The following is a 12,814-nucleotide window of genomic DNA, read 5'->3' as shown; positions in this document are numbered from 1 at the left end:
GTTCTTAGAGGTCATACTTGGGTTCTAAAAGGCTTGTTTTTATCTCAGAAGTTGCTGTTTTGCTGTGGTTCTTCAAGGGTGAGTAGTTACCCTCTTTAAGCTTTATTTTGCTGAAGTATTTAGCCATCCTTGCATGCTCTTTTAGGCCTTACTCTCAACTGTAAAAAGCTTTGTTTTTAAGTATTTAAAATGATTGTTTGAGGCTTTGTTTGAGTTAGAGGTGGTCTACCCCCTTTGGTGGCTTATTTTGCTTTGCATTGTGTCATCTCTTTAGGCCTTTGAGATCACCTTCTCTTGGCCTTTTAACCACTGAATTCTAGAGGAATTTCTGTGGTGGAAAGTGTGTTTTGAGGCCCCAAATAAGAGGGGGTCATCCCCTCTCCTTGTGTCTGATTGCTTGTGTTGTTAGCTTAACACTTTGGCATGGTTTTCTACCTCCTTGAGGCTCTATCTTAGCATGTTTTAGGCCTTATTTTAACATGATATATCTCTGTTTTGGGTTGGTTTGATTGCCTCTTGCATGCTTCACGCCCTTGTAGTGCAATCCTCCTTATAGCCTTAACATTCATCATGTTTTGTGCCTCTAATTCTAGCTTGTTTTAGCTCTGCTCCAGTAGGTTCTTAGCCTTGTTTTGACCTACTTGAACTCTGTTTTGAGTGGTTTTGATCATTTGGAACTTGCTTTGTATAGCCATAGTGTAATCTTGCTCACTAGCTTTGAGTTTCAAAGTCTCTAGCATGCTTTACTTAAGTTGCGTACATGCTTTGGCCTCATTTCTCACATAATTTCAGTGTGTGTAGTGTAGTCATACTCTCACATGTTTCACACTTTCAATGCTTTTGGAGAGTTGTGCCTTATGTCTTGATCATGGGCTAATTTGTATGAATGCTTACCTAAGCTTTTGGGCCACCATCTCAGCACGTTTTTGGTCTTATTTTGCCATGATACAACTCTGTTTTTGGTTGATGGAGTCACCTCCTGCTTGGTTTTGGTACTTGTAGTGTAATCCCACTCATTAGCCTTGCATGCTTAGTGTTTTGGCTTACCATTCTAGCTTGTTTTGGCTACACTCCATCATGTTTCTAACATTGTTTTGACCTGCCTTAGGACTGTTCTGAGTGATCTTGGTCCTTTGGGGCTTGCTTGATATAGGTATGTTGCAAGTGCCTTAGCTAGCCTTGAGTTTTGAGCACCTTAACATTCTATATTTGTGATGGTTATATGTTTTGGCATCATTTAGCATGTAATTTTAGAGCATATACATGTGTCATGTTTTCACTTCTCTCATTCCTTGAGAGCTTTTGAGAGTTGTGCCTTTGTGCCTTATTTGTGGGCTACCAAAGGGGCATGATTTTCTAGTCCTTTGAGCCTTAGTTTGAGCATATTTTTACCACTGATTTGCCATGATATAGCTCTATTTTGGGCTGGTTTGGTTGTTTGTGCATAGTATTGCATAGTCCTAGTGTTATGTAACTCATTAGCTTTAATGCTTGAGTCCTCTCGCATGCCATAATTGTGTTATTTGCATGATATGTCATCATTTGACATATGATTTCAATGCCTACATCTCTGCCATACTCTCTTATTTATCACTTCTTCATTGTGTTTGAAAGTTGTGTTTAATGTCTGGCTTGCGAGCCAATGCATGAGCATGTTGTTGTAGCTTTTGTTGCTTCATTTCTAGCATGATTGTACCATTGTTGTGGCATGAGGTAGGTTTGACCATTTGAACATTGTAGTGCATGCCTCATGTGTAATACACTTCACTAGCCTTGATGCCTTAGCTTCTAAACATGCCATGATGGAGCCTTGTGCATGCTACTCTAGCATTGGTAGATAAGCATGTTGTTTGCATGTGTGTTGCATTGCATTGTGTTTGGATTGGACGTTAATCCAAACATGAGAAATGAGGGGCGTTTCATACTTGAAGTGATGAAACGCGCCTCATTTCTTGGTCACCATCCCCCTTGATTGTGCATGATAGGGTGGAGGCCTCTCGAGTCTTATGTGTTACTTGTGCATTCATTAACTTGTACAAACTTGGTTTCTCAGCTATTGTGCATTGAGATGCTCGGTTGGTGGCCCGAGAGTCGAGTACCGCACCCCTTTGAGCTTGAGAAATGATAAGGGGGGGTGGTTGTACACACATACCTTGCAAATGCCTTGCTTTGCCCTTGTTGAACTCTGTTTGCAGCAAAATTGGAATGTGCAGCAACAACTGGCTGACCGGCCAAAGGAAGTGGCCGATCGACCACTTGAAGTGGCCTACAACCCTTTTAAGTGGCCGACAAGTGGCCTACAATCTCCCTTGGTGGCCGACAGCCCACCAGCTTGAAGCTGGTTCAAAGTTATTTTGGTTTTGAAGCAGAGACAGTCTGGGAATTGGTTCAATATTCAGGAATCAAAGTAAATGCAAACAGAGGCAACTGGTGGCAAGGTGACGGGATTTCAGGAAGAAGCAACCAAGCATGCATGCATTCCTCACCCCAAGCATCCTTTTAACTGCTTCGTTTAGATGGTTAACTCATTGATTCTGTACTTAATAGTTAACGTGTTTAGCTATTCATTTGTGTTTGTAATTAGTTAACTTGTTAGTTAATTAGTTTCATTTTGTACTAGTTAGCTTAATTAGTGTAGCTAGTGAACTCTCTTTCATTCGGACCCTCCTTCGAGAGGGCAAATTTTGTAATAAGGGTGCATGTGTGTGATGCATGTCTTCCAACCCCATTTCTTTCTCCCTTTTACTTATTAGCTTTCGATGGTTAGTTTAGGGCATATCTCAATTAGCATACCTTATGCTGTGCATGCGTGCATCATTCATCTGTTTTGCATGCACCGGGCTCGGTGCATCATACAAACCGTATTGTATTTCAATACACTTTCTTGAATACGTGTTTAACAGCATGTTATCAAGTGTTGCATTCATATGCCATTTTAGATAGCCGAGCCAATTTTAGTTGCATTTTTGCATGCATTGTATTAGACATCTTAACATAGCTAGGATCATGCATTGATTTCTAACTAGTTTTCTTTCTTTGGCTCGGAGTACATTGTAAGTGTTTATGCTTTAGCATCTTGCATGTGTGTAAGTGATTGCCATGATAGCATGCATGCCATGAGGATGTGTGCTTAAGTGATTAACTGCATGAATGCCTGTGGATGAAGGCATTATTGCTTGAATTGGTACAATTCATCAAATGTGCGTTTCAAGCCCACTTGTTTGTGGCAAATCATGTTTTAAGCCCACTTGAGGGTGGAAAATCCGCATTTTAGCCTACTTGCGAGTAGCATCTTCAAACCATTTTCGAAAAACAAACATGAGATGTTTTGTTCCAAATTGAGTGATTTAGTCTATACTTGTATGCTGCATGAATCACATAGTAAGTTAGCCAATAAACCGGAATAAGAACACATGTGTTTTCAAAAACAACATATCATGTTAGTAGAGGCCGATCTTTGATCGGGCGAGCGGGGGTCCTCATTTCAGGACCTTCCCCTCTCGTACCCAAGTTCCCGAGCCGAGGCAACTTTGGTGATGACGGACACGTGGCCTTAGGTACGAGTCAGGGTTTCCTAAATTTCCCAAAACAAAATATTTGGGTGGCGACTCTGAAATCTGGCAAAGCAGCCCATGTTTGACGCTTTTTGATTAAAATTGATTTTCCAAAACGATTTGCCAGATTTGGACTCTTTGGTGATTTATCAGTCTTACATTGCACTTTGTGAGACTAGATTCAGAACCGTGACAGACGTCCGAACTGTAGTAACTATGAACCCAATTCGCGCCCTCTCCGAAAGGGGGGGCACGCGAAGCGAGTTCGGGCGGTGTATAGTTTCTGGCCACTCTGTTGGGGATTTAGAGAACTTGACTCGAACATCATGATATGTTGTTTTGTTTACACTTATGTTTTCTTTGCATTGCATTTGCATAGGTGCGCCTAAGTCACAATGTTTGTCGTATGCTATTCCTAAACGGTTTGCCAGAGGCTTACTTGGAAAAGCATGCCATAAGGCTGACCATTTACGGGCTCTGCTACAATGGAAACACAAACCTCAGTTTTCACCGAGGCACCCTTTTTGACCATTCGACCTAGTTGCATATCGGAAGCTATAGTGACCATTCCAAGCTTGGAGAGGTTGCTTACCCGATTGTAGGTTGTTTGAAACTGCTGCGCGTGTAGTGACACCCTAGCTCCTGGCAAGATAGGACAGGGAAACCCCACCCCTCCATAGGGGTGTTTTGGCTCTTACTTGCTTGCTATGTGCTTTTAGAGTGTGTCTCTACAGGAATGCATGTATCAGTTTGCAAGTTTGAGTATCACTCTGAGGACATCAATATTTGGGGGTATCAAATTTGAGGCAGTGATTTGGGGGCAGTGATCAGTGTTTGAGAACAGTTCTTTCAACTTGTGATTATCAACTGTGTGTTGTGTTTATTTAAGCCGAAATGCTGTCCGTTTTTCTGATTGTTGTTTCCTTATTTTACTTTATTTATCTTTTTGCAAGGTAGTATAGCATCATTGCTTCCGAAAAGGCAGTTTCCCCCAAAACACTCTGGGTTAGAGGTAGAAAGCTTCATCGATCTGAGGATCTAGTTGACGGACAAGCGGTGTTCTTTTCATTACCCCCGGTTACAAGGCAGAGGGCAGTTAGGCAGGAAATATCAGTACAGCAGTCGTTGGTTCAGCGATCATTGTCCACCCCACCAGTGAGTAGTCGGGCTGAGGTTTTCGTTTCTACCACAGAGAGAGATACACCTATTCAGTTAGATCAGCACCTTATGGCAGGTATGAAGGACATGATGCGTCAGCTCCAAGAGACCATGCAAGCCATGCAGCAGGATGCTGCCCGCCAGGCTGAGGTTACTGCACGTCAGGCAGAAGTGGTAACTCAACAGGCAAAGCTGATTACCAGACTTCAGCAACAGTAGTAACCACAACAAGCCGGAGCATCTACTTCATATCCACCCCCACCCCCACCTAGAGTTCCAACACTCGAGGATACTGCAAACGTCCAGGAAGATACGGACACTCTAATGGGGCCAGTCTCGCCACCAGTTCTATCATAGACTTCAAAGACACCGACCTTCTCAACAGATACACCGTTTGAATCTGAGATGGACCCAACCGCTTTGAAGATGAGTAAGCTTGAAAAACTGTTTAAATGAGCCCAGGGAGTCAACTCGATCCCAGACATAGAGGATGGTTACACTGATTCAGCTGTAACATTGCCAGACAGATTCAAGATGCCCCACATAGACTGTTTTGACGGCTCGGGCGACCTTATGGTTCATCTGAGGCTGTTTTGGGATATTTTGTGCCCGATGGGCTTGACGAGACTCCAGAAACTATCACTCTTCGGTCGGACCCAATCGGGTATTGCGGTCATTTGGTACGCCAAGCTAGAGGACTCAGTGAAAAGGAGCTGGGAGGAAATAACTGAGGCCTTTGTCGCACAATATTCATACAATACCCAAATTGAGGTCACGACCCGTGATCTTGAAGCGACCAGGCAAGAGCCGAAGGAAGGCTTTTCTGACTTTGTCACTCGATGGAGGATTAGATAAGAATGGTTGTACGCAACCTCCAACCTAAGTTGATGCAGAAAATGATCGTCTTACCCCTCCCCACCTTTGCGGACTAACATGAGATTGGGGTACAGATTGAGGATGCTATGAAGCAAGGTCTAATTGACCACGAGAGAGAGCAGCCCAAGTGGGCGTTTACCCGCGGTTCGAATACAGCTACCAGCAGTAGTGCAGCTGCTAGAACTTCTGATGTGGGTATGGTCACCACCACCACCCACCTTTCACTGGTACATCCAGAACCACCTCTCAACCAGCAAACTATCCACCCCGAGGCAAGAGGGTTTTTACCCCACTTTATATGCCTTTGTCTAAAGCTCTAGGGGTCCTACTCAGGAAAGGACATCTAAAACCGTTAGAACAACGGCCTTTACCCGATCCTCTCCCTTCAAAGCATGACCTGACTAAATACTGTGCATTCCATCAATAGCAAGGTCATGACACCAACTTCTGCTTTCGACTACGTCATGAGATTCAAGATCTCATTGACAACAAGGTGATTGCACCCCCAGACAAACCAAATATCACCACCAACGCACTCCCACCACATAACCAAGCTTCTCCACCCAAACACATCAACCTGATTCAAACCGCGGCCATTCCATATGACCTAAGCATATACATCACACCCTCCCACTTACCCAAGCCTGAGGTGTTCATCCTAGATAGCACAGACTTGTGCATGTTGAGTACCTCCCTAACCCAACTCGAGCCAGTGGTGGTGACTGTCGAAGATAGAATTGGGATGACTTTGGAGGCAAATGAAAGTGTTGATTCAGACCCTGAGGGATCTGGGAGCATTACCGAGGGAGCATACAACCCGAGTGGTTATGTCGTATCGTCGGATCAGGTTAAGCCGAGGGTAGAGTTACCAGCTGGGGCAGAAATCAATGTGGTTTGGGAGGATGGACTTGGTCAGGGGCTAGATGACCTAGCAGAGTTGGAAGAGGACATTGCAAATCTGTAGTTCTTTGAAGAACAGAACTCAGGGGAAGTGAATATCATCTGGTTCGACTTGGATGGATGGATCGACAGAGAATACGGGGTGGCTAAGTGACCAGCTAGATGTTGTTGAAGAATCTTAGCCAGAATAGGGGCCGTCAGAAACGGGAACATCAGCAGTGGCCGGAATGGCCGAGAATCAGGAAGCATCACCAGAGAGTATCGGTGCGAAGAATTTTGCTCAGGACTTAGGCAGTTTGTCTGCAGCGGACACAGAGCAGGAAGATACGCTGAGGCGTTTTGAACAAGAGAGAATAAAAAATGTAGACAGGGCTAGAAAGGCCAAAGCCCCTGCGGGACGAAATGTGCTGTGAGCACAGAAACAGTTATAACAAAACTAGACGGCTGTCCGTCGGTTGCTGATGGCATGTGGTGGGAAGACGACGACTTGCGTCTTGCCCATACTGACGAAGATTGGGGACAGAACCGACCGGATGACACTTGGTATGTTGAGGAGGTTGACTATATGATCAGGAGTGGGCGGTATTTCAAGCCCCCACTGTAGACACCCCATTTTTGACCGACCTTAAGACTCAGACGTCATCGATTGAGCGTTCGGTGATAGTGCATGTTGTGCTCGTTTTGAGTTTCTGGAGTTTTGGCCGAATGCCTTGCCTCCGGGCCTCTGAACTCTTTGTGCTTCGGCTTGGTTTGTGGACCAAGCCTTGTTCTCCTTGCCTGAGGGAGGGGAGGGGTCTTGTAAACCCCCTTTTGTGGTCGTAGACCACTTTTCGTGGTCGTGGGCCACTTTTCCCATTTGGAGACTTGTTTTCGGTTTTCAGAGCCTTCTGCCGCGCGCCTTGTCTTGGGGCCGCTTAACGTTCTCCGTTTGGCATGGTTTTTGAACCACACCTTGTTTCCTTGGCCTAGAGGGCCACTGTGGTTTGGGAGACCACTTTTGTGGTCGTAAACCACTTTTGGTGCTTGTTAGCTAGTTTTCGAGGCTCCCGGCTGCACACTTTGCCTCCTGAACTTTCGTCTTGCATCCGTTTTGGTTTGTTTTTGGTACAAACCTTGTTTTCCTTGTTTGGAAGGTGGTATAAGGGTGGGAGACCAGTTTCTCTCCCCGCAAACCACTTTCCTTCCTGCCAGCCAGTTTTCTGGTCTGACAACTGGTCTCCTTGGTCTTTGGGCCATCTTTTCTGGTCAACCACTACACCACTGCATTGTTTTCATGCTGCTGACCATCTCCCACCATGGCCGACCAACTGTCTTCTTGGGAGACCACTTAAAGTGGTCGGCCGGCCACTTAAAGTAGCTGTGGTCGGCTGCTTTTTGTCACCTTTTTGGAGATATTTTTGGCCAGCTGGCATAGCTGGAGAGCACAAGAACCATCCTCCATACACGTGTATGAAGGGATGGCTTTGAGCCTTAGCTTCTTCAAGAAGCTTATGCTTTTGCTCTCTATAAGAGGGAGGCTCCCCTTCCCTCCTCCAGGTGGAGCTTTTTAGGTTAGAGAGTGAAAGATACACCTTTATCTCTATATCTCTCTCTTTGCTTCATTTTTGTGCCTTAAAGTGTCATTTTGTCTCACTTTTGTACACAAACACACACTCAAACACCATACTCTTGGAGCTGAGGTCCCTTGAAGTTGTTTTTGGAGTTCTTGGACTGGTTTGAGCTTAAAGACGCTGCTGGAGTTGTAGCTTTGAAGGTGGTCTTCAAGGGTGAGCCTTTAACCATTTAAACACCCATTTTTGCTTAAGCTTGTAGCCCTACTTGCAGGTTGTTTTAAGCTTAACTCTTAACTACAAAAAGTTCTGTTTTTACATGCTTAAGATCTTTGTTTGAGGTCACTTTTGCATTTGGGGTTGTTTACCCCCTCTTAGGCCTTGTTTGGCCTTGCTTTTGTGCCTTCTTTGTGAGCTTTTGGGACCACCTTGTTTTGGACTTCTCACCACTGAAATCCAAAGGAATTTCAGTGGTAGGGATGGTGTTTTGAGGTCCCAAAAAGGAGAGGGTCTTCCCCTCTCCTTATGTCTTCAATACTTGTCTTGAATGCCTCATGTGTGAGCATGTTTGTTAAGTTTATGTTGGCCATATCTTAGCTTGTATTTGGGGTTATTTTTCTGTGGCATACCACTGTTTTTACTTGGTTTTGTCACTCCGTGCATGCCTTATACACTTGTAGTGTAAATCACACAAACTAGCTTTGTATGCTTCATGAAGTAGCATGTCATTCTAGCCTCATTTGAGTCCATTTCAGCATGTTTTTGGTGATGTTTTTCCATATCATTCCTTTGTTAGGGTTCGGTTTGGTCACCTCTTGCATGCTCCATGCACTTGTAGTGCATTTTCATGAATTAGCCTAACATGCATCATGCTTTAACATGTCATTCTAGCATGTTTTTGGCTTAACTTCAAGAAGCTTTTGTCCATGTTTTAGCATGCTCTAGCTCTGATTTTGGTTGTTTTGGCCATGCATGACTTGCTTTGTATAGCCATGGTTCAATCTAGCTTGTTAGGTTTGTCCACCAAGTCCACTAGCATGCATTGCTTGGACTATTTGAATGATTTGGCATCATTTATTATGTGATTTTAGTCCATGTTTCATGCTCACACACTTGCATTTATCACTCATTCAATGCGTTGGAGGGTTTGCCCCTTTATGCCTTAACATGAATCATTGCGTATGCCTTCATGCTAGCTTTTTTTGGCTTCCTTCCATCCATGTTTTAGACTCATTTTAACATGTTTTAGGACTGTTTTGGGTTGCCTTGATCACATGCTTCATGTTTTGCATAGTTGTAGTACAAGTGCCTATGCTAGCTTCAAGCTTCGGGCACCATAGCATGCTTCATTTGTGTTGTGTACATGATTTGGCATCACTTAACATGTTATTTCAGAGTACTTAGCATTGCCATGCTCCCACTTCATTCACTCATTAAGTGCCTTTGGGTGTTGTGCATTGTTGCCTAGTTTGTGGCCTAACATGTATGCCATCTTGCCTAGGCATTTGAGCCTCCATCTTAGCATGTTTTGCTCTTTGTTTAGACCTAATTAAGTTCTGTCCATGGTTGTTTCATGCACTTATGCCATGTATTGCATGCCTCCTTTGTAGTCCTCTTTACTAGCTTTAATGCTTAAGGACCTTTGCATGCCATGCTTGCTTTGTTTGAATGATTTGGCATCATTTCTTACTTAATTTTAGTGCATTTAGTGTTGTTACACTTCTGCATTTGTCACTCCTTGAGCCTTCTTGAGGGTTGTGCTCTTAGGCTTACTTGGTTGGCCAATGCATTGTGCATGCATGCCTTGCCTTTTGTGCCTTTATTTTGGTGTTATGGCCACTGATTCGGGCATGGCTGAGGTCTGTCCATTTTGGTTTAAGTCCATTGAGCATTGTGTATGCCATGTTACATCGCATCGTGCATGTTATGTTATTGTTTGCATTGTGCATGCCATGCCCTTGATTCGCATTGTGTATGCCATGATCATATTGCATTGTATATGCCATGATCATATTGCATTGAGTATGCCATGATAGTCATTACAATGAGTATGCCATATTGTTCATCGCATTTGTGTATGCTATGTTCATTTGCATTGTGCATGTTAGTTGTTGTTCATATTGTTGCATGCTTATGTTGTCTTGCATTGAATATGCATGCATTAGCATTGTGCATTGTGCATGCCATTAGCCTTGTTAGGTTGTTCATGTAGCATTCCATGTTTGCATGCTTAAGTCATATTGCATAGTGGCATGCTTGTGTTGCATTACATTTTTGCATACTCCATGTTACATAGCATTGTGTATGCCATGTTATGTGTTGCATTGTGTTTGGAATAGGTGTTAGTCCAAACACGGGAAACGAGGGACGTTTCATACTTGAAGTGATGAAACGTGCCTCAATTCTCGGTCGCTAACGCTTTTGATCATACACGATGCATTTATGTGTTTACTTGTGCATTCATTTTCATATTGAATTGTGCAACTTCACCTCTCGGCCATCATGCATCGAGATGCGTGATTGGTGGCCCGAGGGTCGAGAACCACACTCTCTTGAGCTTATGAAATGATAGAGAGGGTAGTTGTGTACACATACCTTGTAAATACATTGCCATGCCCTTTCTTGCTCTCTGTTGCAGCAAATTGGAAGAATGCAGCAACAACTGGTCGGCCAGCCAGAAAAACTAGCTGGCCGACCACTTTTTCTGCCCTGCAACAACAAAAAGTGGTCGGCAGGTGGTCTCCCACATGAACAACTGGTTGGCCACCCTCCCACAGGTCCCCAAGATGAGTTAGAAGCTTTCTGGAGCTTGGTGCAAGTTTTTGAGAGCAGTTGCAAATAGAGGCAAGTTAGGGCATCGCGACGGATTTCCGAACGAGGCGACCGGGCATGCATGCATTCTTCCCTCTGAGGGCCTTGCTTTACTGCTTTATTTAGCTGCTTTCCTTAGCTAGTTTACGCTTTGGTTTGTACTTAATTAGCTAATGTGCTTAGCTACTCCATTTGTGTTGTAACAATTAGTTGTAGCTAGTTATTCAATTTCGTTGTGTAATAAGTAGTTTAATTAGCTTAGATTAGCTAGTTAGCTCTTTATCCGGACCCTCCATCGAGAGGGCCAACTGTTGTAATAAGCGTGCGTATGTGTGATGCATGTCTTCCAACCCCCATTTCTTTCTCCCTTTTACTTAACCGCTTACGATGGTTAGTTTTAGGGCATATTTCAATTAGCATACCTTATGCTTGCATGCGTGCATCCATTCATCTATTTTGCATGCACCGAGCTCGACGCATCATACAAACTGCATTGTATTTCAATTCCAAGTTGAATACGTGTATCAATTGTCGCATTTCACATGACATCTTAGAATAGCCGAGCCTATCTGAGTTGCATTTTTACATGTGTTGCATTAGCCATCTCAACATGAACTAGGATCATGCATGATTTCTAACTAGTTCTCTGTTTTGGCTTGGTGTACACTGTGAGTGTTTATGCTTTAGCATACTGCATGTGTGTTATTGATTTCCATGAAAGCATGCTTGCCATGAGGCTAACTGCTTATTTGATATAACTGCCTGAATGCCTGTGGGTGAAGGTTAGATTACTTGAATTGGAACAATTCATGGAATCCCGAATTTAGCCTACTTGCGAGTAGCAAACTTCAAACCATTTTCACAAATGAACATGCAATGTTTTGTTCCAACTTAGGCGATCTAGTCTATACTTGTATGTTGTGCGCATCACATAGTAATTCTAGGTTAATAACCGGAATAAGAGCACATGTGTTTTCAAAAACAAAATATCATGCTTAGTACAGGCCGATCTTTGATCGGGCGAGTGGGGGTGCTCATTGCATGACTTTTCCCTCTCGTACCCAAGTTCCCGAGCTGAGGCAACTTTGGTGATGACGGACACGTGGCCTTAGGCACGAGTCAGGGTTTCCTAAATTCCCCCCAAAATAAAATATTTAGGTGGCGACTCTGTATCTGGCAAAGCAGTTCATGTTTGGCACTTCTTTATAAAAATCAATTTTCCAAAACGATTTGCCGGATTTGGACTCTTTGGTGATTTATCTGTCTCACATTGCACTTTGTGAGATTAGATTCAGAACCGTGACATTTGAGTCCGAACAGTAGTAGCTCAGAGAACAAAATTAGATCCACGGCCCCATCTCGCACGTGCGGATATCAGGGAGTTCCCGGGAGCACGTTTACACCCACACTTAGACCAGCCAGAGGTGTCCGGGAAGGACAAAGAAGCAGAGAGGCAGAAAGAAAAACTGCTGGAGGAGGAGGCTGTACTGAAACAACTTAAGAAAATTCAAGCAGACATCTCCATCTGGGGACTGCTTATGGCCTCAAGGGTTCACAGACAGGTCGTCCTTACAGCCATGGATAGCGCCAAGCTTTCAATTGATGCAACTCCTGAGTAGTTGGTAGGGCAGGTTTTCCCGAGAGGAGCTTCCTCGACTTTAACCTTGACCGACAAAGAACTACCACCCGAGGGCTCAGATCATAACAAACCACTCTACATCTCTGTGGAGTGTAGAGAGAAGCGGATACCGGTGGTTCTGGTTGACACGGGGTTACAATCAATGCATGTCTATCGAGAACGGCGTATGCTATCGGGTTGAAGCCCGCGGATTTCGTGCCTATGGCCCAGGTGATTCGGGCCTACGATAATACCAGCTGAGAGGTAATAGGGACCGTACGGATTAAGACTCAGGTTGGTCCGGGGCAGCAGGACGTTGAGTTCCATGTCTTCGATGTACCGGCAAC

The sequence above is a fragment of the Camellia sinensis genome, chromosome 4 (assembly GCF_055761805.1).
Source record: "Camellia sinensis isolate YWXY chromosome 4, ASM5576180v1, whole genome shotgun sequence".
Classification (NCBI taxonomy): Eukaryota; Viridiplantae; Streptophyta; class Magnoliopsida; order Ericales; family Theaceae; genus Camellia; species Camellia sinensis.
Note: the sequence above shows the minus strand (reverse complement) of the source record.